This window comes from Mustela erminea, chromosome 5 (genome assembly GCF_009829155.1).
Source record: "Mustela erminea isolate mMusErm1 chromosome 5, mMusErm1.Pri, whole genome shotgun sequence".
Lineage (NCBI taxonomy): Eukaryota > Metazoa > Chordata > Mammalia > Carnivora > Mustelidae > Mustela > Mustela erminea.
Window position 1 is genome coordinate 60,017,565 of NC_045618.1, and position 11,706 is coordinate 60,029,270.

At 37.4% G+C, this 11,706-nt stretch overlaps 1 non-coding gene across 1 annotated transcript; it reads right to left on the minus strand.

The window, feature by feature from the left end:
- Positions 1 to 474: 474 nt before the first annotated feature.
- LOC116592281 lies at positions 475 to 638 on the minus strand. The gene has a single exon (XR_004286444.1). It is a non-coding gene; the product is annotated as a U1 spliceosomal RNA (small nuclear RNA).
- Positions 639 to 11,706: the final 11,068 nt, after the last annotated feature.

An 11,706-nucleotide genomic window follows, 5' to 3' on the forward strand; every position in this document is an offset into this window, starting at 1 on the left:
TCTGTCTTCCCATTATCTGACATCCTGTGATACATTCTTTCCACCTTTTGCAATGATCTAAATGAAAGAGGTTCATGATTGACACAAAAAATACTATGAAAGTGATTTTCACACTTCTCAGAGCAAATTCTTGTAAAAACAGGTGACCAGATACTGACAATCTTTGGAAACCATATCATTTATACATAAATGTTCCAATCACATTGACCTACTTCAAGAAAATGTGGAGACTATGAAAAAAATTATATAAAGGGACACAGAAAGAACCCTAAATGGAAGCTCACTTATATAACTCTCTTCACATTTTTTACAACTTCTAAATCCTTGAACATCATGCTCTTTTCAGGTCTCAACATTTTCTTTCTACGCTAATTCCAAGTACTTCTATATTTCAATTACAATCAAACCACTTCCAAAGGATGTAGATTCTATAATTAGGTTTTATTCTTTTATCATTTGTTTTACATTTTTTACTAGAAGAGAGTGTGAACACAGTCCCCCACTACCACAAATTATGCAGTTGAGTTTCCCACATTTGGAGATATTGCAGGGGTCTGCGCATCCTCAGTGCAATGGACAAGCCGCACCCTGGGAAAACCACCTGCTTGATAATGGTGTCTCCATTGCCAGGTAAGTATTATAACTAGGTTTTAGTAGTCCTAACCTCCTTCACCTCCCACTTCATGGTATGTTTTATAGGTAAGCATACCCAACTGCCAACTGGCCAATTCCTTTACAAACTTAGCCTATCACCCCTTAGTGCTGTCATCTTTTAACAGCTTCCTAGAAGTCTTCTAAACTCTAACAATCATTTGTTTGGGATTCTTAGGAAGCACTTATTCTATCATAAGAATAGGTTGCTTTTCTTAGTCCATTTTGGTCTCTGATGTACATCATGAAGGCTCTAATAATAATAATAACCTGCACTCATATATACTTCCCACATGCATGACCCTATTCTAAATGCTTTACCTGAATTAATGCATTGAAGTCCATTTTAATTTTTCAGTCTTTCATCTGACTAGCCTCTGAGATAAACCTCCTCAGAAATACTCTGGGCAGTTCTACAACACTCATCTGCCAGAAATCTTAGCACAAGCTAGAATTGGAAATATAAATGAGCCAAGTCCGTGGTTTGGTATGGCAGCCGTTGGCGATTAAAAAAAGAAAAAAAAATTAAAGAAATGCTATTTCTATTATAAAAACAATATTTTCTAAAGTTCCAAAGAGAAAAACAATTATGACACTCCCAACATATTTTGGTGGTTGGAAAGTAGAAAATGGCTTTTAAAAAATGGGCAAAATACATCTTGCAACCATATTACCAGTGGCTTTAAATGGAAAGAATGACAGGCCAACCTGGGTACAAGGCTAGCATTTCATCTCAAAAGCTTTTTCAGTTCTGTGGTCTCAAAACAGCTCCAGAAAAAGCGTCTTCAGAACACGGTTCTAATACTAAATAAATACTACATATTTTACGGTTTCAGATCGAGGGCCCAGGAAACTCAGGATCGAGCAATGGGAGAAGTCTTGCCTGCTGGAGCTAGAACATGTCAGTCCTTAGTTCCTAGTGCCCACCACCAAAAGGTGTGATTAACAGTATACAGAGACATCTTTGACCTGCTTTCCTGTGGCCTTTCCAGTTTTTTATGTTTCTCAATCAGTGAGACCTTGGCTTCATTTTCTCCCTTGACTTCTAAAACCCCACACTGTCCTGGGTCTTCCTCCTTTCTAATAGCTTCCAGCCTGTATCTAATTGCTCCACTACTTCCATTACCCTGAGAGTTGGGTTTGAGGACTCTATTTTGTTAACATATAAGTTCCAGGCAAGTATGGAAATCTTCATTCATAACTTCTACTATTCCTGCTATGCAGATGAATTTCAAATCACCATTCCAACCACAGATTCTCTCATGAACTTTAGTCCTAAATGTCTAACAGAAGTTAGATCTTTTCTCTTGGATTTTATGCAACCACTCTAAATCATGATTAACAGAAAACGCTAATTCTTTTATCATGAACCAAGAATTAGGCTGAGCTTTAACTCCCCTCTCATTATTGCTTTTATTTCATTAATAGATTTTTGGCTACAAATTCATACTTACTTTTGAGAAGGTTATATGGGAAAAATATGAACATTTCCTTCAAATTGATTTACTTTTCCCACACATTACTTTTGACATTAAAAATTCTTTATACACTGTGCTCGCTTCGGCAGCACATATACTAAAAATTCTTTATACACTATCATTGATCATAGAAACCTAAAATGAATATTAACTAATTTGCCTGTTGTCAGTAGTATGAATTCTCTGAGTCCTGGAGACATTCCAGCTGTTGCTGTACTTCAGAGAGGTGGGTTATGGAAGTGGTCAAATGTAAATAAGTTTCTCCCCCAGAAATAGGGAAGCATAGGAAGTGGTATGTGGGAAACTGGATCTTTCTAGAAGTAGAGACTATGGTGCTATGGCAAAATGAGAAGATGTTTACATTTCTGGCTTCTCCAGAAACCATTAGGATGGTGTGGTTTTGGCTGGGAGTGCTTATCTCCTTGGAGGTGTTAGCAGAGCCTGGAGACTCTCCAGGGTTGTGTCTACTAATCATGACATAAAATTCTGTCCTATTACTTAAGGGACTGACTCTTCAGAGCTGTCTGCTTCCCATAGGTGGCCACTTGTGTCTGGTGCAGGCTCCACTACAAAGGCAAGGAGCTGGTCTCAGCTGTTCCTGTTATCTCTCACCTGGGCAGAAGCACCCAGACAAACCCCTCCCCAGCTCCATTCAATATACTGTGTCTTTCCATTTTCCCTTCTACCCAACAAGGCATTTTCAGCCACATTTATCAAAACTGTTTCCTGACCAGTCTTCTTATCCTCAGCCTCCTCTTCATTTCAAATGAACTTTTGGAACTTCATCAAGATAAAAAGCTTCTGCACAGCAAAAGAAGCAGTCAACAAATCTAAGAGGCAACCCACAGATTGGGAAAAGATGTCTGCAAATGATACTACAAAGGGCTGAGATACAAGATCTATAAAGAATTTCTCAAACCCAACAACCAAAAAACAGATAATCATGTCAAAAAAAGGACAGAGGACATGAACAGACACTTCTCCAATGAAGACATACAAATAGTTAGCAGACACATGAAAAAGTGTTCATCATCATTTGCCATTAGGGAAATTCAAATCAAAACCACATTGAGATACCACCTTACGTATAGCATGGAGCACTGGGTGTGGTGCATAAACAAAGAATTTTGGAACACTGAAAAGAAAGAAAATAAAATTAAATGAAAAAAAAAAGAGAGAGATAGAGATATCACCTTACACCAGCTAGAATGGCAAAGATTAACAAGGCAGGAAACAACAAATGTTAGAGAGGTTGTAGATAAAAGGGAACCCTCTTACACTGTTGGTGGGAATGCAAGTTGGTGCAGCCACTTTGGAAAACAGTGCAGAGACTCCTCAAAAAATTAAAAATAAAAGTACCCTATGATCCAGCAACTGCACTACTGGGCATTTATCCCAAAGATACAGATGTAGTGAAAAGAAGGGCCATATGTACCCCCAATGTTCACAGCAGCAATGTCCACAATAGCCAAACTATGGAAAGAGTTGAGATGCCCTACAAGAGACAAATGGATAAAAAGATGTGGTCCATATATACAATGGAATATTACTCAGGCATCAGAAAGGATGAATACTCAACTTTTGCATCAACATGGATGGGACTTCAGGAGATTATGCTAAGTGAAATAAGTCAAGCAGAGAAAGTCAATGATCATATGGTTTCACTTACTTGTGGATCATAAGGAATAACATGGGGGACATTAGAAGGAAAAGAAGAGTGAACTGGGGGAAGTCAGAGGGGGAGACAAACCATGAGACACTGTGGACCCTGAGAAACAAACTGAGGATTTTAGACGGGAGGGGGGTTGGGGGGTTGGGGTTGGTTGAGTCATCCTGGTGGTGGGTGTTAAGGAAGGCATATATTGCATGGAGCTCTGGGTGTTATACATAAACAATGAATCTTGGAACACTGCATCAAAAACTAATGATGTATTTTATGGTGACTAACATAACACAATAAAAAAAAATTCATGTGCCAGAGACAGATTAATCTCATTCCTTCATTCCAATTCACATCCCCAAAGTCTTTGGAGACTCCCCAGTAAGATTCAGCATGAAATCTTAGTCTGGCATCATTTGCAATCTTCTCTAACCCCATCTCTTTACATTTAAAAATACTTATTGTCTCACCTTTATTTCAGCCACACCAGTGAACTCATTGCTCCTAGATATGCAATATACCCTCTGCTCTACTCATACCTACTTCAGGTGCTATTTATGAAAACATCTACTCTGCCCTGCCATACTGAATTCTGTTAAGTGAGTGATGCCCTTGGACTTAACACCCTATGGAATGAAGGTGAAACTCACTTATTCCACAAGACTTTAGGATAACCATCTTCTTTGCACAATCATGTTGGACCTCCTGACTCAGCTCTAGGAAGAGACGAAAGCTATTTAAATTGTTTTGCACACTTCCTCTTTGTCGTTGTAACTGGTCTGTCCTCAGGTCAAACTTACATAACATACAGCATCAAATTCCCAAAGCTGTACCCATCACAAGTAAGGGAACAATCATTTTCTTTAGGCTTGACTTTCTTCCACAGGACTCAGAGATGATTAAAGGTTGGTGACCTTTATTAAGGTGTTAAAAGTTCTCATTTGTACTTGTGTTTTCAGACAGTTTATAGGTCCTTTTGATGTAGACCCAGTGGCACTGGATATGCTTCTAGTCATGGGCTATTTCTATTTTCTATGCCTGTTTCCATAGCTGCTAGTCACATAAGACACAGGGTCAGCCTTATTCCAAATCCTGACTGTTCAACACAAGCCTCATCACTGCTATTGTTTTCCCTAAATGGCCTTCCATCCAAATATGTTTTCAGAAGCAGTTGTTCTCCTTAAATTGCAAAGTAGATACAGGGATGAAATGAGAACACATTCTGTAAACTTTTTTATGTTAAGCTTCTGCTCTCTGTGGCTCATGATGAATTCCAAGACTGGGATTTGATAGGTTTTTAGAGAAAAATAATGCATTATTATTTTTATTCATAGAAAATAAACATCCCAGGCTGGACTGGAATTATAAAGGCCTTTGTCTGAATCTCTACTATATTTAGAGTAAGGGGACCAAGAGCTATCCCCCCAGGACCAATTTACTTTCACCCCCAGTCTCACAAAATGCCTCTCATTATCTCCCAAGAGCACTGTTTAGACATTATATGAATTGTAGGCAAGGCTGTGATTTCATCATATATCAGAACTGAAAGAAATAATAAAACTTACCTTACTATGTATAATATTCATCTGTATGCTTTAATTATTATGGCTAATATCTCAGAGATAGGAAACTGGGGCTCAGAATACGAGCTGAGTACTTACTCTGTGGAAATGGACAAACATTTACATTTATTCCCTCCTTTGAGCTTAATTAGCCTATAATGATCAGAGATGGGGAAACTAAGAGTTAAGTAAAATTTCCTTGTAGGAACAGCTTTAGTAAGCGATAGAGCTCAGATCTAGGTCTGTTTTCTTTTTAGCAGCTCCTTCAAAGCCCTTAGCCCAAGACTGACTGACTGGACTATGAAAGCTTAGTTGCGTTGCCTCAAGTCAAGACAAACTCTGAGATGTAACACCCTCTGAGCACCCTATGGGATCTGGCGGATGCTGGGACTCTGCCTCAGCTCACAGCTCTGCTTGGCTCCCCCCGCCCTGCCGCCCCCTACAGTGCTAATAAGTGACAGGGCTGGGTCTCCCACACTGGTCTTCTCCCTTCAAGTCCAGGTTCTCCCCACCAAAGGAGCCAGACACATCTGTTCTTTCAAACTTCAAAACATACCAAAAGAGTGACACAAATATAAATGTGTGAGGCACTTTTCAAGTCTCTGCTGACACCTTTCTGGTCTCCTAATCTAAAAATGTTTGCTTAAGCTGCCAAATCCCAGTCACACAGTGGCACATTATAAGCTGTTTATTCTATCACAAATTCATGCCTCATTTGCTAAACTCCTATATATCATTGACATTAGTTGGGGATTACTAGAAAGAAAAGCTTTTACTTGATGTTGCTTTTTGCACATAATGAGGTGTTTTACCTTTTTTGTTTGCTTGTTTTGTTTTTCCCTGAGAACGTCCTTATTTGGATCAGGCAGCAGCTAGTAGAGGAGTGAGCCATGGAGAAGAGAAAGCCCTACTGAGGTTCTGCAGCAAAACTATAAGGAAGCTAAGAATTGTTTTCAGCTACTCTAGATGTTTCTTTTATGAGTTATCATTCCATTTCTCAAACTGTCCAAGTCAGATGTGCTGCTAATTCCTCTCCAAATCAATACAAAACTATGAATCACTACTAGCAGTTTTATGTGTATTTCTCCTAAATGTCAAGGACTCCAGAGTCAGGGAGGTTTGGGTCCAAAGCCTCGATCCACCATTTACTAACTTATTGTCTTTGAGACCCAATTCCCTCTGTTCTAGAAGAGAGATGGTGCCCACCAGACAGAAGGGTGAGAATTGAATGCTTAGCAAATATAAATTATAATGAGCTTAAAACAGGTCCTGGCACAAAGCAGGGTTTCAAATGTTAGTTCCATTCACCCCATTTCCCATTTTCCCCTGTCCCAGAAACATCTGCATAGTAATCATAATCTTAAGCAGCTGAAGGAAATCTCAGATGGTTGAGTTTCAGCTGCCACTTACTAGTCAAGGAAGATGTGGGCATTCTCACAGTCACGTGATACAGATTTGTTTCCTTCTAAGGTGAGACTGTTAGTGCTGAGCTGGGTGGACTGTGCCTTACTCCTCATGAGCAGGTTTATTTCTGCTTACCTGAGGTTCTCTGATGGTAAAAAGAAAAGAAAACCAGGCCAACCTCTCTCCTCAGGTCTCCTTAACAACATAAGGATCACATAAGACCCCAGAGTCTCAGACAAGCAAGAGAAGACCGTCTTTAGGCATACTTCTTGGTATATGTGTTCTCTGGATGACCACATGAAAAATGTGGCAGCCTTTCTCTCCCAGGAAAAGGTTACAAGCAGAAACAGAAGCAGGCAATCAGGACTCACGGTGAGTCACAGAGCATTTAACTTGTTTCTGCTTTTGATTTTTATGAACTTTGGGGGAAAGGGAGCTTTACTTTTTTCATCTGTTCCGTTACAATAACTGCTCTGTTAACACACATTTAAAAGTTCCATTTTAAGTCTGGGGCACTTCCTGGATGATGAGGATCCAGATACAATATGCTTGCTTTTCTAAAATAAGCCCAGAACAGGGTTAGTAATTCCACTAACCCTAAAGAGGTGATGTTTTGGGAAATAACATGGAGAGGGAAGCAGGTGTTACCACCACAGATAGTTTCTTACACTTTGAATCTGACAAACCATTGTAAGGGGTGAAATGAAAATTAATTCAAGTAAATGTTCAGAATCAACCAACAAAGAGAACAGAAGCAACCTCAATAAGCAGCAGTGCTGAGTTGGCAGGACTTGGGACTTTCTTGTTAGCTATAATTTCCCAAAACAGATGTCCTAACTCAGTTGTCTATTTATAAATGTTCCTTGAGGTGACATAGGCAAGAGGGTGAGAAAGAAAATGTTGGAGATATAAATGACTTTGAATTACTTACAGAGTTTCTCCTTCCCATAAGAAGGGGACAAAGGTATATAATGTTTTCTCTTCCAACTGTAGGTAAATTGGATCTCATTCCTTACAGGTAGCCCTAATCTAGAAGAACAATCCATGTACAATGTGTCTGTCTTGTGGACTGATCTCACTAATCTGGTCATATACAACTTTATGTTCTTTATCGTGACTGCCAAAGAAATATGGGATCAGTGAGGATTACCCTCTTGGAAGGAAAGTGAGTCTCAGACTAGAGTCTGTCACGTAAATGGATATTCATTATGTAGATGTTTATTAAAAATTAAGGAGAAATGGTGATAAAAAAGAAAAAAAAACACTCTGGAGGCCTTCTTATAACAAGACAAAAAAGGAGCTCTGACTCTTATATATAAAAGGTTCACTTGAGGTAGACACACCAAATGACTCAGAGTCATTATTAGGCAACCAGGAATCCTAATCTAGAGGCTACAGTCAGAGCTATGGAAGGATAGACTTTGGATACCCTAGAGGGTTCTGTAGGCCTCCCTAGATTATTAGAATTTTTCCAGGCCAGGCCTGGAAGACTTCCTAAAATGTTTGAGCCAATCCACATAGCTTTCATCTCACCAGTGAGAAGCCCAGTCTAACAGTCATCATTTTATCAAAGAGATAATAACTACTATGTTAAACAAATGTTGCAAGTAATAAAATACAAACATGCCAATAGGAAATCACCAAAACTTATAAAAGGGGAAAATGTGTAGGGTATACCAAGAAGCTAGGAAGTATACAAAAAAAGTTTAACCTCATTCATACTCACAGACAAGTACCTTAAAATAAGGTGCTTATTTGATCTATTAAATTGGCAAATGACATTGTGTGTATTTTGGTATGAGAAACTGAACTTACTAATATACAGCAATTGTTTTAAGTTTATCAATGTGCATCAAAGTATTGTACATATTTTTGACACAATAATTTCATTTCTAGGAATTCAGCCTCACAAAATACACAACAAAACCTAGCTGATAGAATATTTGGTGAAGTTTTATTCATAATACTGAAACTAAAAATGAACTGAATTTCCAGTAAGAGGTGATGATGGTAGAGTTTTGGTGACGGTAGAGTTTTACATTTAATTACATTTAAATTAACTACAGACAACAAGAATCATTTAAAAGTCAGAAAGACCTTTTAAACTTGACACACAAGACAATATAAGAAAAAATTATGTAGTTGATTAACTACATAAAATTGACCTCATAAAAATGTAAATGTAGTGTACATAAAATAATAAAATAAATACCATTTATTCAACAGATGTGAGTATATATGGCCACACAAATGGCAATGTTAATGATGATATAGATATAAAGCATAGCAAAGAAATACAAAAAAATATAATGAAGACATAATGTGCCTTCATGAAGGAACAGTTTCTGGACTTTCTTTAGCTTGCTTTTTTAACCTAAATACTGTTCTATAGGAAAAAAGGAATTTACAAAGTCATTGGAAAATAAATACATAAATAAAATTTTAAAAAATGTTCTCACCACAAAAAAGAAATGGTAATTTTGTGACAGGATGGAATTGTTACCTATATAAATATATCAAATTAACACATTGTACACTTTAAATTTACACAGTACTGAATGTCAATTGTATCTCAATAAAGCTTAAAAAAAACAATAAAAAAATCATTGGATATGCTGTCATAAACCCATAGGAAAAGTCAAAGGGTTTTTATCATCCAGGTTTCTGTATGCCATTCATTAGATGACCCAAATGAGTGAGAAATACCCAACTCCCAATCACATTAGAGGTTTATTTTGCTGAATTCTTTATGGTAAAATGATCAATTAAATCTAATTAAAGTCAGGAATTTTTCTGAAAAGAACTTACCCTAGAGGCTGAATGGGAGAGTGAACCCATTTTTAATAAAATTGCAAAAGCATGAAGATTAAAGCAAATTAAAATCTATTTTAAAAATTGACGGAAAAAGCCAATTTCATAGTAAAGAAATCAAGCTGAGTCTAGAGAGAGATTTGAGTTTTTAAACCTCTGCCCTGGTATTTACTAAATGTCTGACTATGAACAAGTTATTTAGCCTCTATGGTCCTAAGTTTGCTCATTTAGAGGCAAAGGTGTTAATTTTGTGTTAATTTAGTTGAGTGTTAATTTATCTGACCTAGAGGCCTAGGTGTGTCCCTTTCTATCCATGGAGAGAAAAATGTAATTTCCTGGACCCAAGTGGACTTCCTCCTGTTAACAATACAACCCTGCTAAGACCTCCAGTTCTCACATGTAAGAAGGGGTTGAACAACATATCATCTCTAAACTCTACTATTCTCCACCATTGATTTTGTTATTTTGGGCAAATTAATTTCTCCAAGACTCAGTTCCTCAATTATAAGATAGGAGTAACAATTACTTATTGCATAGGGTTGTTATGACTTTGTAAAATCTTTGGAAAAATGCTCAGGACAGAGTAACCAGTTAATAAAAATTGTTCTGTATTACTATTAGCATTGTTATTTTTCTTGTTACTAAATACTTCTTATTTTTGTTGAATTGAGCCTCACATTGTACTTCAAGTATGGGCTTCAAAACCACTTTTTAAAACCTGTTTATTATTATTTTTATTCTTTTTTTTTTTTTTAAATAAAATCCTTGCTCATTTAAGGAAAAGACCAAGATGGGCATGATATTGTTTAGAGTACTCAAGCACTGGAATCCTGTCTTCAGTTTTGTATCTGAAGCCATGCTCTTAGTTAAGTTTTTCCAAGAGGGAAGACACAGAGCTGGGAAGAGAACTGGGCTCTATTTATATGATTACATGATACTAAAATAAGAGGCTAGTTCACCAGTTTCATCAAACAACTGCTCCACTCAGAGAGAAACTATACATCCCACTCAGAGAGCTGGTTGTCCAGTCATAACTCATCTGAAGTTTATAATGATTTTGATGTTGACTGTTTTATCTCAAAATAAAACCAATTGAGATCTCACCCTCTGAATAGTGAAGACAGTCCAGATATAAAGGCCAAAAGGAAGGGCTGTTCCAATAATGCTTCACCCTGAGGCAATCTTTTATTTCCCACAGCCCACCCATTGTGATATTACTGATTTCTGTTTTCTTTAGATCCAGCCCTTTTTTGCAAAGGAGGCATGGGAACTTTCTCTGCCACTATTTCTGGATGTGGCTTTTGATTATTTGGAGGAAAGGAGAAAAGAAATGCAGAATGAATTGCACAGGGTTGGGAGAGTATGGCTCTGATGCAACTTCATGCGTTTCCTCTGAGGAGAGCTACCCTCTTTGCAATTCATGGATAACCAACCAAATTCTTTACAAAATGACTAATGAAACCCTGGTGAGAAAAAACCAACCTGTGCATAGGTCATCATTAACATTTCAATGCATTCCCTATATTCTAGGGTTCCAGATACAGGATTAATTATCAGTCCTATCATAATAAGAAGTTTTTTAAAACAAGTTTTTTAATGAAAAATTTTAACCATACAGAAAATTATGGAGAATAGTATAATGAATATCCATATACCCACCACTTAGATTTAATATAATATTTCCCTCTGCTTCTATTTTTCAAATGTTGAAGTAGTTCAAACATACCAAGAAACACAGGGTTAATATTGACAAATAGCTTTGCAAATAAAATATGTAAAATATTTAGAACAAACCTTGGACTATAGAAAAACACCAAGTGCTATTCCCCACACCAAACTTTAACATTTTTAACATTTTGCCATAACTGTCTCAGATTTTTTAAATTTTTTTTTTTTTTTTTTTTTTAAGATTTTATTTATTTATCAGAGAGAGAGGTGGGGAGAGAGTAAGCACAGGCAGATGGAGTGGCAGGCAGAGGCAGAGGGAGAAGCAGGCTCCCTGCTGAGCAAGGAGCCCGACGTGGGACTCGATCCCAGGACGCTGGGATCATGACCTGAGCCGAAGGCAGCTGCTTTAACCAACTGAGCCACCCAGGCGTCCCTGTCTCAGATTTTTTAAAGAAATCAAAATACCTAGACA